This window comes from Pongo abelii, chromosome 17 (assembly GCF_028885655.2).
Source record: "Pongo abelii isolate AG06213 chromosome 17, NHGRI_mPonAbe1-v2.0_pri, whole genome shotgun sequence".
Classification (NCBI taxonomy): domain Eukaryota; kingdom Metazoa; phylum Chordata; class Mammalia; order Primates; family Hominidae; genus Pongo; species Pongo abelii.
Window position 1 is genome coordinate 28,665,407 of NC_072002.2, and position 12,131 is coordinate 28,677,537.

General features: G+C 45.8%; 1 protein-coding gene across 1 annotated transcript in view; it reads left to right on the plus strand.

Moving 5' to 3' along the window:
* The first annotated feature begins 1,950 nt into the window (after positions 1-1,950).
* L3MBTL4 (L3MBTL histone methyl-lysine binding protein 4) overlaps positions 1,951-12,131 on the plus strand; it is a 461,605-nt gene continuing 451,424 nt past the window's right edge. Inside the window, exon 1 of the mRNA XM_024235921.3 lies at positions 1,951-2,061. The gene's annotated coding sequence lies outside the window, so the exon portion shown is untranslated. The remainder of the gene's footprint in view (positions 2,062-12,131) is intronic.

Sequence of the window (12,131 nt, forward strand, 5' to 3'; positions counted from 1 at the left end):
AAAACAGTGTTTCTGCTTTCATAAACTTAAACCAAATATAATCAATAAACATGTTATAAAAACATTTGTTTCCCCCCAAGAAGTGAAAATAAGCTGGTATAAATTCACTTTATTTGGATTTCAATCCAGCTTTCTTCTTTGATTTCATATATTATAACATCAATATTCACTTTTCTGAAGGGCTTGTCGAACCAGAAGTGCATTTAACTCTTTCTGTGCTGGGGACATTTTGATATCTCTATTACTAATACCTAGAATCTCCAATGATAAATAAATACCTCTGGGATGGACTGGGGATACACTGCAATAATTGAAGCACTTTGTCCTTCACCAAAAATGGTATCTGTGTTCCTGTGAGTAGCAGGGAGGTGGAACTCTCACCTGCTGAGTCCCGTTCTAATTTCATCCAATCTGGTGAACAAGTATCCAACCAAAGGTGGTACCTGCAGGCACGCCCATTGTCACGGAAATGCAACGCTCTAAATCCTTAACACAATGTTAAAATGGGCTGGAACTGTGTTTCAAATGTTTTCCTCTCGCTACTGAGATCTTCTGCTTCTTTCTTTTTCTCTTTGTCTCTAATATCTTTTTCTTTTTCTTTCTTTTTTTTTTTTTGAGATGGAGTTTCACTCTGTTGCCCAGGCTGGAGTGCAGTGGTCCTATCTCAGCTCACTCAAGCCTCTGCCTCCCAGGTTCAAGCGATTCTAGTGTCTCAGCCTCCTGAGTAGTTGAGATTACAGGCGCCTGCCTCCACACCGGCTAATTTCGTATTTTTAGTAGAGACAGGGTTTCACCATGTTGGCCAGGCTGGTCTCGAACTCCTGACCTCAAGTGATCCGCCCTCTTCAGCCTCCTAAAGTGCTGGGATTACAGATGTGAGCCGCCATACCTGGCTAATATATTTTTCTTAACTGACTAGAGCACAGAACACAAATCGTGTGTTTGCACTTACAAATTTCTATGATCATTGTTCCTAGTTTAAAAACTTCATTAGCAAGGGGGTTTATATTTCTCTTTTCAGTAACGACACGAAATTATGTTTCTACAATGCCCAGTCTCACCTAAAAATCAAGTTTTCATTCTCGGTTTATGGTAGCCCACGACAAACCAAAAATATCATTTTGTATGGTATCATTATTAATCCTGCTAAGTTATTTCATTTCCTGCTGAAAGCAACAAACTAATACTTATTTTGTACCTACTAGTTATTATTTGCATACTAGGGTTTATACACAAGGCATCCTATGAAAGAACATTTCATTCAGAAGTCACAACATATAGTCTTCAATTACCAGCTACCTTTATTTGTAAGCCAAAATAAATGATTTGATACAGTCCTCCCAAACCGGGCGACAATGCTTTGAGAAAGGTCAAAACTAGCCAGTAAGGCCATAAGTTCCATGAGGGCAGGATCTGCCCAGCTCCTGTTTCCTGCTCAATTCCAAGCAGTTAGAACAGGGTCAGTAAACACTGCTTACCACTTGGAAAGAGTATTCTTTTATTTGGAAATGGTATATCCAGGTACGCGTGAGTAGCAAAGTCAAGAGCACGAAAGGAGAATGGGGGAGGTTGCAAAATCGGAGCGAGCAGCAGGACCGAGAGGGAACCGGAGGAGAGAGCCTTCAGACGGTGAACCCCAAGAGCTGGGATGAAGCATGGGTGAGCTACTGGGATATCGCTGCCAGGGAGCAAGCTGGCAGGCAGGAAGTAGCCAAGATTTGGGGGAATCCTTCCCAGGGAACGAATACAGAGAAGGACGCATCTGAAAATCCAGCCGCAGCCACCTCCCTCCCATGGGAAAGCCCCGACCTCGGCGGGCCCAGCGCCACCCGGCTCCCCGGGGAGTGGAACCCGGAGCGAGGCAGGTGCGGCGGGAGCATGCGCGCGGGGCGGGCAGGGGGCGGCTCCCGCGCCCCCACCCCGCGCGTGCACCCTCGCGCCCCTCCCGCCGGGCACCGCCGGGCAGCGGCGCCGCAGCCTGGGCTGGCGGAACCTCGCGCTCCGACTCGCCCCCCGCCTGTAGCCCGGTCGGCGTTGCGGGCAGGCGCCGCTCCGCTGGGGGTAAGAAGGACGCCGCCGCCCGCGTGGGATGGTCGCGAGCCCGCGTGGGTGCCCACGGCCGCCGCCGCGCGGGGTGGCCCCATCCCCGGGCAGGTAGAGGGGCCTGCACAACTCCCGCGGCGAGGGCCGGGCCGGTGGGGGCGGTGGCGGTTGGGGATAGCCCCAGTCCCGGCCCAGGCTCTTTCTCTTTCTCTTTCGCCGCCGGGGCGCGCGCCGGGCTCCCCGCGAGAGGCGCTGCCTCACTTGTCGCCTACTTTGGACGGGCGCGGCCGCCGCAGAGCCCCGCGCCTCGATCAGCCGCGAGGGCAGGGTCGGGGTGCCAGGCGCGGCTACCTGGGCGCCCTAGAGCCAGCGCAGCCGGGGGCCGGGGAAGCGGGACGGGACGGGACTCCCGAGGGCCCCCAGGCAGTCCTCCGGCCACCGAGCGCCCGGCGGTGGGCATTTGGCTTTTGTTTCCTCTGGGGCTAACGGCCCCCGTCTGCTCGCGTGTCCCTCTCAGCCGACAAGTGTCGTGTGCCCGGACGGGCGAGCGCTGCATCCCTCCACCCGCTTTCTGCCCTTGTCTTCCTCTGCGAGCTCTGCCCAGCCTCGGGAGCCGGAGCCCAGGGAGTGCGCGCAGGGCGGGCGGGCGCCTGGCCAGCCTGGGACGGCGGCTCCCAGGCTCCTGCCACCGCCTGGAACTGCGGGGGGCGCGCCGGCCACAGTCGCCCTCGCCTGCTCTCCGCCTTCTTGGGCCAGCTTGGTCCCAGGTGGACGCGAGTCGAGCTGGGCACACCTGGGCCAGCGCCGCACTTACCTGCGGGATTGGTGAGAGCGTTTTCGCGAGGCCGCAAACTCCGGGTGGGTATTGTCCCCCCTGCCTTTGATCTCCCTTAGTCACTGGTTAAAGTGCAAAGTGTGCTTTATTTTACATATGCCTTTAGAGGGACATTCTTAATGCGCCAATGCCCCGAGGTGGAACTAAATAAAGGGAAGGCCTGGTCATTGTTACTGTTGAGACTGCCGTACTTAACAGTCAGAGGAAGGCAGCTGGTCACCACGACCCGCTTGGCCATTCCCATGCTGAAGACTCGCTCTCACTTCACGCTTGTTTGGACTCCACTATGACTTGCTAGTGGCCCATCTCCTGGATCCCTCTGTTGGAGCTGTTCTGAAGATACTTGTGGCAGGCTCCAGTTTCAGTCCTTGGCTGAAATAAGTGTAGTGTGGCTCTTTGGTTTTCTAATCTCTTCCACTTAAAAAGGTTAAGGTGACAAACAAGTGGTGGGTACAGTAGAGCTGTTTTTGGTGCTTGGTAATATTAAAAACTTGGAATGCATTTAGCTCTTCGAAAGATGCTAAACGGACAACTTCAGTTATTCCTTATGTCACTACAGAATTAGGAGAAATGGTTGAAAGAGGAGAGGTTTTTTCTTGGAGTATCCAAAGGGATTGGATTTGACTACACTGACTTGGTGTGTAATGGTTGAGTAGGAAGGAAGATGAACATAAAACTGCTATGAATTATGCTCTTAGATGTGAGACAACATTGAGGATGTATTGCATGGAACCCTTGACTGCAGAATCACTTAGTACTTTGCAGCACGATATTGGGGTCATAAGAAATATTAAGCTTGGTTAACCTCTGCAGTGTGCTCTCACTCAGTTTCCAAAGAAAGGGTATTGGTGGGAAGGTGATCTGGTGAAGACAGAGGTAACGAAAGTGAAGGAACTGTGTTAACTTTCACTTTTTAAAAATTTTATTTTGATTTTTTAGAGATAGGGTCTCACTCTGTCACCCAGGCTGAACTGCAGTGGTACCATCATGGCTCACTGCAGCCTTGATCTCCTGGGCTCAGGATCCCACCTCAGCCTATTGACTGGGAGGATAGCTGTGCACCACCATGCCTGGCTAGTTTTCTAATTTTTTTTTTTTGTAGAGATGGACGCTCACTTAACTTTCACTTTAAAGAGAAGTAAGCTTGCATATTTTAAAGTTCTCATAAGAATCTTAGGTGCTCTGTAACATCTGTATAACTTCATTGCAGTAGCTGTGTGGTTTATATCTTAAACTACACTTACTCCTTTTTGGTGGTAATAAGCCTCCTTTGCTTGGCATGGGACTTGACACGTGGGTAAGTGCATGCTCAACAAATACTCGTAGGACCGAATCCATATGTGAGCAGACAACTGCTGAGCAGAGGCAGGAGGTGATAAAAGCAGCAGTGAGGGAGATCAGGCTGACTGTGAAGCAAGATTTGCAGATGGAAAGCCCTCGAGTTTTTCCTATGAAGAAAAGGCCAACCTGAAAGCCACTTCCAGGAGGCTGTGTAGGAAGCACCAGCACCCAGTCTGACCAAGGAAGCAGAAGCTTCAATCCCTCCTCCCCTCATCACTCCTTCAAGTGGGTTAAGGTTTCCGTTCTCCAGAGAGCTGAGGGAGGGTTTGAAAATCGCCATTAGATAAGTGTTCATTCTTTCAGTTAATTATTATAGTTAAGAAAGAATGCTGCTGCTGGTGAAGTGAGGGAGTGAGCAGGAGAGGTAGGTTTGGTGGGCTGGAGGCAGGGTGGAAAGGATAAATTCCATTTATACAACATTGGATTGAGAAAACCAAATACCGCATGTTCTTACTTACAAGTGGGAACTAAATGATGAGCACACATGGACACATAAAGGGGAACACCACACACTGGGGCCTATCGAAGGGTGGGAGGAGGGAGAGGATCAGGAAGAATAACGAATGGATACTAGGCTTAATACCTGGGTGATGAAATCATCTGTACAACAAACCCCCATGAAACAAGTTTACCTATGTAACCAACCTGCACATGTACCCTAACTGAAAATAAAAGTTAAAACAATGCATTTATCAAATTACTCTACTAAAATATTATTTTAGTAATGCTTACATCATGTATTAATATATTATAGAAAATATATTTTGGTAAAAGCAAAATGGTTTTGCATTGTGAAAAACTAAACATATCATTTGGCTCATCCTTAAACAACAGAAAACCATTGTATTGAAAACCATTGAAAACCCTGAAATGGCTTTTCACTGGAGAGAGAAACTCTAATGATGGGTCAGGGGAAAGCCAGTTAGGAAATACTCAGTGATTATGGGGGTGATCCTAAAAAGCATGTGTTAGGGTGACTAAACTAGCTCTGAGAGAAAAGAACAGTTCCATGGCTATGGTCCATGCCCAGGAAAGGAGTCAGTGAGAGAAACTAAGTGGTCTGAAGGGGAGGAAAACCAGGTGTCTCAGTCACAGGGAAGCCAGTGGAGAAGGAAGAGAGGGAAGGGAGGGAACAGCGTAGTAAGTCTTGTCAGTTGCTAATAAAAAGTAGGCTCTGAGAAGATGAAGTTGAACTTGGCTAAAAAGAGGTGATCTCAGTGGTAACACATCAGTGCAAGCTGTGGGTAAATGTTTTGCTTTCTGTTTGAGGAATACAGATGTCCTCCTTCCATTCGAATAGCATTTTACACTTTACAAAACATTTCCATCTTGTAGCATTGGCAAAAATATTTTGAGGATAGTTTATTATAGGAACACACCTCCAATTGAAGAAAACTATTTAGGTCCATTAAAAAAATACACTGTTTACTACAGTGAATTAACAGCAAGCAGTATAAATATTGGCATCTTGTACTTAAGCAAAATAAAGCAGAAAGATGAAATTAGAAGATGTTTGGGGGAAATGAAGCTCTTCCGTTCACTCATACACATATAATCTTTTGTTTAAGCATTTGCATGATTTTTTTAAAGGATAGTGCCTTAGGATAATTTATCCATATTTTCTTTTGCAAATACAAACGATTTTTTCCACGGTAGCAATGGAAAAGTGAAACCTTAACTCTGAGCCCATCAGAGTTGTCACAGCTCTGTTCCCTGACCTATCTGTCCCTTTTGAGGATGATGTCGCCGTAGTGGGGGCCCTGCTCAGTGTCACCTGGTGAACCTTCTTCATTTTGTGTTGATCTCAGCTCATATGGGAAACATTCTCTTAATGAGGCTGGAAGTAATGAGGCAAGCTCTGACAATGCTTATGTATCCCTCCTGAAGATGGATGTGAAATGATAAAAGTGTGGTCGCTGCCACAATTAATAATTGATTAATAAATTGTTTGAAAAGTATCAGGTGGGGACCGCAGGAGATGAACAGCAGTGCATGCATCTCATTTCTTTTCACTATAACTAGCCAGAGAGAATGTGTTTAACTAGAGGGACAGATAGAGAGTATAACACTTTTACACCCAGTATTTTGGTATGTAAGCTATTCTGATAGCTTTTAAGATTATCATGACAGGAGCTTTTTAGATTAAATCACCATTTCTCCAGTCCTTTTTTTTTTTTTTGAGTGATTTAAGGAACTTAGGGGTGAGGCATTTTTGTTGGGTGTCCACTGTGTGTATGGGGGTGACTATGCAGACATGACGCCTGCCTTCATGGAGCTTGTAGTCCAGTGAGGGACAGATAGCAACTAATCAGCCAAACATATGTAAGTACAGACTTTAAGTAACCCTGCAAAAGACCCACGTGAGTGCCTAATGCAGATTTGTGGGTGAGAAAAGGTGCCTGAGGATGAGTATCTGCTAGCCACGTGGGGAACGGAAGCAAAAGGAAGTTCAGGCAGAGAGAAGCCCCTGAGGCGGTTTGTGGGGAAAAGCTTGGTGCCCTGGAGGAAGGAGAGATGGCCCTGAGACAGGAGGGCAGGGCTTGGGTGGGAGATGGCTGGAGGCCTCTGGAAGGCCTCGTTAAGGACTGTGCAGCTTATTTAGACTGGTTAGGATGCCATTGAAGGTATCCAGGTGGGAGTCGGGGAGGTGACCTTGGGCCGGGGAGTGGGGAATGGAGGTGGGTAGAGGTGGAGGGACTTGAGTAATTTGGAGGCGTAAGTTATAGAATTGCTGATGGCTTAGAGGGTAGGCGAATTGGAAGAATCCAGGATTACTCCTTTGATCTCTAGCATGAGAAGTGGAGTGAATTTTGGAGATGGAGAAGACTGGGGAGAAGTGTACCTGGTAACTTTGCTTGGATCATTTCCCCAGTGTGAGCCCTAGGGGAAATAGGTTATTTTTAAGGCAACAACTTGGTGTAGTTGTGGTGTGTGTCAGGCACTCAGCACTGTGCTAGGCAGATGGTTTTGGAGCTTAGCAAATGTGGGCTCTTCCCCTTTTCTGTGATGGTGTGTTTTGATATTCTGCTTAGGCCCTAGGCCTAACAGCCCTCCTGAATTTGAGCTCCCAGTCTGTCTGTACGTGGGCACATGCACCCAAACACATACGGTCTTAGAGTGTGCCGTCAAGAGCCTCTGTGGTAGCTTTTCAGTCCTGATCAGATGGTCTGCATTATTGGATGTGCCGAATGGACCACTTTTATCTCATTTTCCCCTGCACCATAGAGCCCCAACACTGATGTTGACATTGGGACCTTCCAAGTTCCTGAAGGATCAGTGGTTCTGTAATTATGAGCCATTGCTTAATTTTCATCGTTCCTTCTTCTGTGAGTACTTCCTGGAGTGACAACATATAAAAAATAGTATTTGGTCATTATTATTGTTATGATGATTTATTTCTAAATAAAAATCAAGGACCAGATTATAGCCACAATTCCAGGCCTGTATGAATGGATATAGGTTAGTGCTGATGCCAATCAAAGCCCAGTTCATACAAGAGCAGCTGTCTGACTCCTGGCTTTGATTTTCTAATCTGGTTACACCTGGTACACTCACTTGGTGCTGTGTGGCAAATGGGGTTAAGATCTAAATCCAGGGCCAACAATTTGGATGTCTAAAGGAAAGTAATAAGGGAAGTAGGCAGACAGAAGACAATTCAGAGTTCTTTTGGTCTCACTTCCATTTTCCTTACCTTTGAAAACTGGGCAAGGCTGGGCACGGTGGCTCGCCCCCATAACCCCAGAACTTTGGGAGGCCGAGGAGGGTGGATTGCCTGAGTTCAGGAGTTCGAGACCAGCCTGGGTAACATGGCGAAACCCCATCTCTAATAAAAATACAAAAATTAGCCTGGTGTGGCATGCCTATGATCCCAGCTACTCAGGAGACCGAGGCAGGAGAATCGCTTCAACCCGGGAGGTGGGGGTTGCAGTGAGCCGAGATTGCACAAATGCATTCTAGCCTGGGTGACAGAGCGAGACTCGGTCTCAACAAAAAAAAAAAAAAAAAAAAAGAAGAAGAAGAATAAAGAAAACTGGACATAGGTATTTGTCTACTGTGAGAAATAGTGAGAAAATCCCCTTAGTGCTTTGGAGGCAGTAGAGAGTGGTGAAGACTGCAGCAAACTGTGGATCTTATATATTCTAAAGGAGGTGGCTATTATTTAAAAAATAAACAAAACTGAAGTTGGAAGTCTGCAGTTTTAAAAATGTGAAGTCTCTGTATTTAAAAATACTGGTTTAAATATCTTAGGATACTGCTAAGAGAAACAGAATATGTCTGCTGACCAGATGCGGTTTTTGGTCTACAATTTATAAGCTCTCGCTGGTGGGGTCAGCTATATAATTAGCTGGATGTACTCTACTTTTAATTAGATTGTTTTTTCTTATTTACCATGAATGTGGACTGTGCGCAAACATACTGGCTTCTTATGCTGCTGATCCTGCCATTTAAGTATGACTTGATTAAATCTGGGAGTTGGGAGTGGGAAGTTTGGCCAAGCCTGAGACTGTGAGCACATCCTGGTGCCAGGTTGAGAACAACGTAGACTTTATAACACTTTCATTCATGTTTCTGTGAATTTTTTTTCACAGTTTTCCATTGTTTAAGTCTGCCTTTTTTACTCCTTGTCTAATGGTTTGTGCAACTCATGGACACCCTCCTTTTTGTGTGTTTGGAGGGGATGGTATCTTCTCTCTCTGGTGGGCTTTTGTACATTTGTGTCTGCTTTTCTTGTGAATTTTGCTTCTCTAAGGAGTCTCCAAGCCTCCTTGAGAGTGGACTATACATACTGTGCGCTTTCCTACCACGATGTACTGTTGTCGTCCACGATTGCACTCTGAGGTGTGGAATTTTACTTTTCTATGTTCTCCAGAAAACTTGTTGGGTGGAGTAAGGGCTTGTTGCCATTTATTTCCAGAGCCTAGCAATTGTCTGGCACGTGTTAGATGCCCAATGAATAAAGGATGAGTGATTTTGTGTCAACTAGTGACAAGCTTATTCAGGAAAGAAATCTTACAAAATTCCTAACATTTTGGAATTCTGTGTGTAGGCTTCTAAGACTTTGGGTTCTATTGAAAATGTAAGCACTGACCTTTCAGCGGTTCATTTTATTATAATTATGATCACGTATCAAAGAAAATACACAGGCAAAGAATATCCTTTAATTCCCTATCATTATAGCCTTTAGTCTTGGCCTTTGATATCATAAAGGTGAATTATTAGAGATGCCAGCATAGTACTTCCAAGTCTATATTTTATGCGCTTAATTTCTGAGAATGGTTAGAACAGTGATTTTTTTTCCCCTTTCGCTTCCAAAACTATAGCTTGCTGTGATTTTATTCCTAGAAGATATGTGACTGTTTTTGGGCAGGTTCACACATGCAATTCAGCTTAGAAGAGGAACTGTTAAGGTTAACAGACCAAGAACTCGAAGGAGCGTCCCCACTTCAGCAGTTGCTGTGGTCTTTGTGTTTTGTGTGAATCGGTGATGCCCATCTATTGTATTGCAGTCGATCATTAGTAATCTTTAGGGCCAGTTTATTCTTTTACTATGAGGACAAGGAGAATATAATTGTCCGTCTTTTCAGAACTGGCTTGCATCTGTGTCCAAAACAAACAATGCCCATCACTGTAGAGTAAAGGGCGAGAGAACAAAGAAAGGAAGCTGTGAAGGGTACAGTTACACATTAATCACCGTGATGCGCAAAGTGTGAGGTTAGTAGGCACTGCTTTGAAAGCTTTACATTGCATTTATTTCCAAACAAATTGTCTTTCAAGATCTTAGAACTTTCAGCCCAGAGTAGCTGTAGGCCAGCTATGGCTTATGAAGAGGTTTCTGATGTGCCACATTTAGCAACTTTGTAAGGTTTTTTTTTCGTAGTTACACATTTGGACTCAGCATTTTTTGAATTTTAGGGAGTTTAAAAATAATCTCATCCAGGGTTTCTCAATCTCGGTACAGTTAACAGGAATTTGTTGTTTTGCATGCTGCCCCATGCCTTGTAGGATGGTAAGCAGCAGTCAGTGTTCCTTGCCTCACCTCACGAGATGTCTGTAGCACCTCCCGCTCTTTAGCTGTGACAACGAAAACTATCTCCAGACACTTCTTCCTGTCCTCTGGGGAGGGGTGGAGGGGTAGAATCACCCGAAGTCATGAGCTACTGATTTAATCCAGCCTGTTTTGCAGATGACACATCAGAGGTCTGGTTGTATTATGCAGTGTTTCCAGGCTCAAAAGTCACTATGTCAGAATACGAATTGAAAAGCACATTATCTACAAGGAGGGAACTTTTTATCAATTCAAAACTCCTTTTCTCTTGCAAAATGTTCTAATGATGGTAGATGGTCCCCGTTGATTCTTTCTTGCCATGACCGGCCAAGTACAACTGTCATGCTTGTTAATCAAACTGTGGTAAGGACATAAAATTATTAATAGCAGTTTGAAGACCAATTTGCCCGCATTTCTCCATCTAATGGCAGAGTTGGAGCTGTGACTTGGCCTTCCTCACCAGGTTCCAGTCCACGAGGTTTTCTATGATGTCATGTCAACCTTTGTTTTCATAGCCAGGTTTTGCAATAAAGTTGTGTTCAGTAGCTTGGTGAATTTCATTCTAGAGTAATAATTAATACTTGGTGCATTTGCACAGTTGGAAATTACGAAGCCAGTAATATAGACAGCTGCTAAGTAAGAGTACATGCATTCATTCCCTGAATGCTTACTTAGTGTGTACTTTGGCCAAGGCTGTGGTAGGTCGTGGAATGTAAATGATATTAGGAGGACCACAAAGACACCCAGACTGGACCTGTTCCAGGAAACTCACAACCATGGATAAATTCAAATTTGAGGCTTCTTTGCATGGCAGTACAGGAAAATCACTGGCTTATTAATAGGTTTATTTCTTCAGCTGCATTCCTCAATACCTGTGATGGGTGCTGGCAGGAGGCACTCAGACCTCTCTCCTTAGAAATGCCTTACTATTCACAGTGGCACTGGGAGGAGCTGGAAGAGCTGTTTAGTGGGCCCTCAGGCCCAGCCCCTGTGTTTAGCGGCCCTCAGGCTCAGCCCCTGTGTTTAGCGGGCCCTGGGCCTCAGTCCCTGTATTTAGCAAGCACTCAGGCTCAGCCCCTGGGTTTAGCGGGCCCTGGGCCTCAGTCCCTGTATTTAGCAGGCACTCAGGCTCAGCCCCTGGGTTTAGCGGGCCCTCGGGCTCAGGGCCTGTGCTGACACTGAAAGGGAGTGAGTGTGCTTTCCAAAAGTTAGTGAGTGAGAATATCCTTGTCAAGGCCCTAAGTGACAGGCACTATTGTTCTGCACCACAGATGGTACATCAGGAGCTGTTTGCGCAGGTCGCAGAGCGGCAGGGCTGCATTACCTTCACGCCAGCTTTTGTTTTTGTCAGCTGGATCATATTGCGCTCCCTCCAGAGACCATGTGTTATGGAGGGAAGGAAAAGTGCAAGGTTTTAATAAGTCCCTTGCAAAGATGAGCTATCTTCATGGTTGTGTTATTTCCCTATTGTTTACATGGCCACTGCTGCCGTAGGGCACAAAAGAAAGATCTGTTTCACTTTTTGGAAACTGAAAAATTTCTGTCCTTGCCTTTGCATGTCCTAGTTGGGTGTTATACTGAAAGTGAAGATCATAAATTCACCAAAACATGTATGCCTTTGTGTATGAGCATTAAAAAAGTTCTTCAAGTTTTCCCTAGCCTAAGCATTTAAACATGTCAGCAAAAATACAAATAAAAAGAAATAGCTAGCTGGGTGTGGTGGATCCCACGTGTAATCCCAGCACTTTGGGAGGCTGAGGTGGGAGGATTGCTTGAGCCCAGGAGTTCAAGACCAGCCTGGCAACGTGGGCTACATAGTGAGACTTCGTCTCTTCAAAAAAAAAAAAAAAAAAAAATTATCCAGGC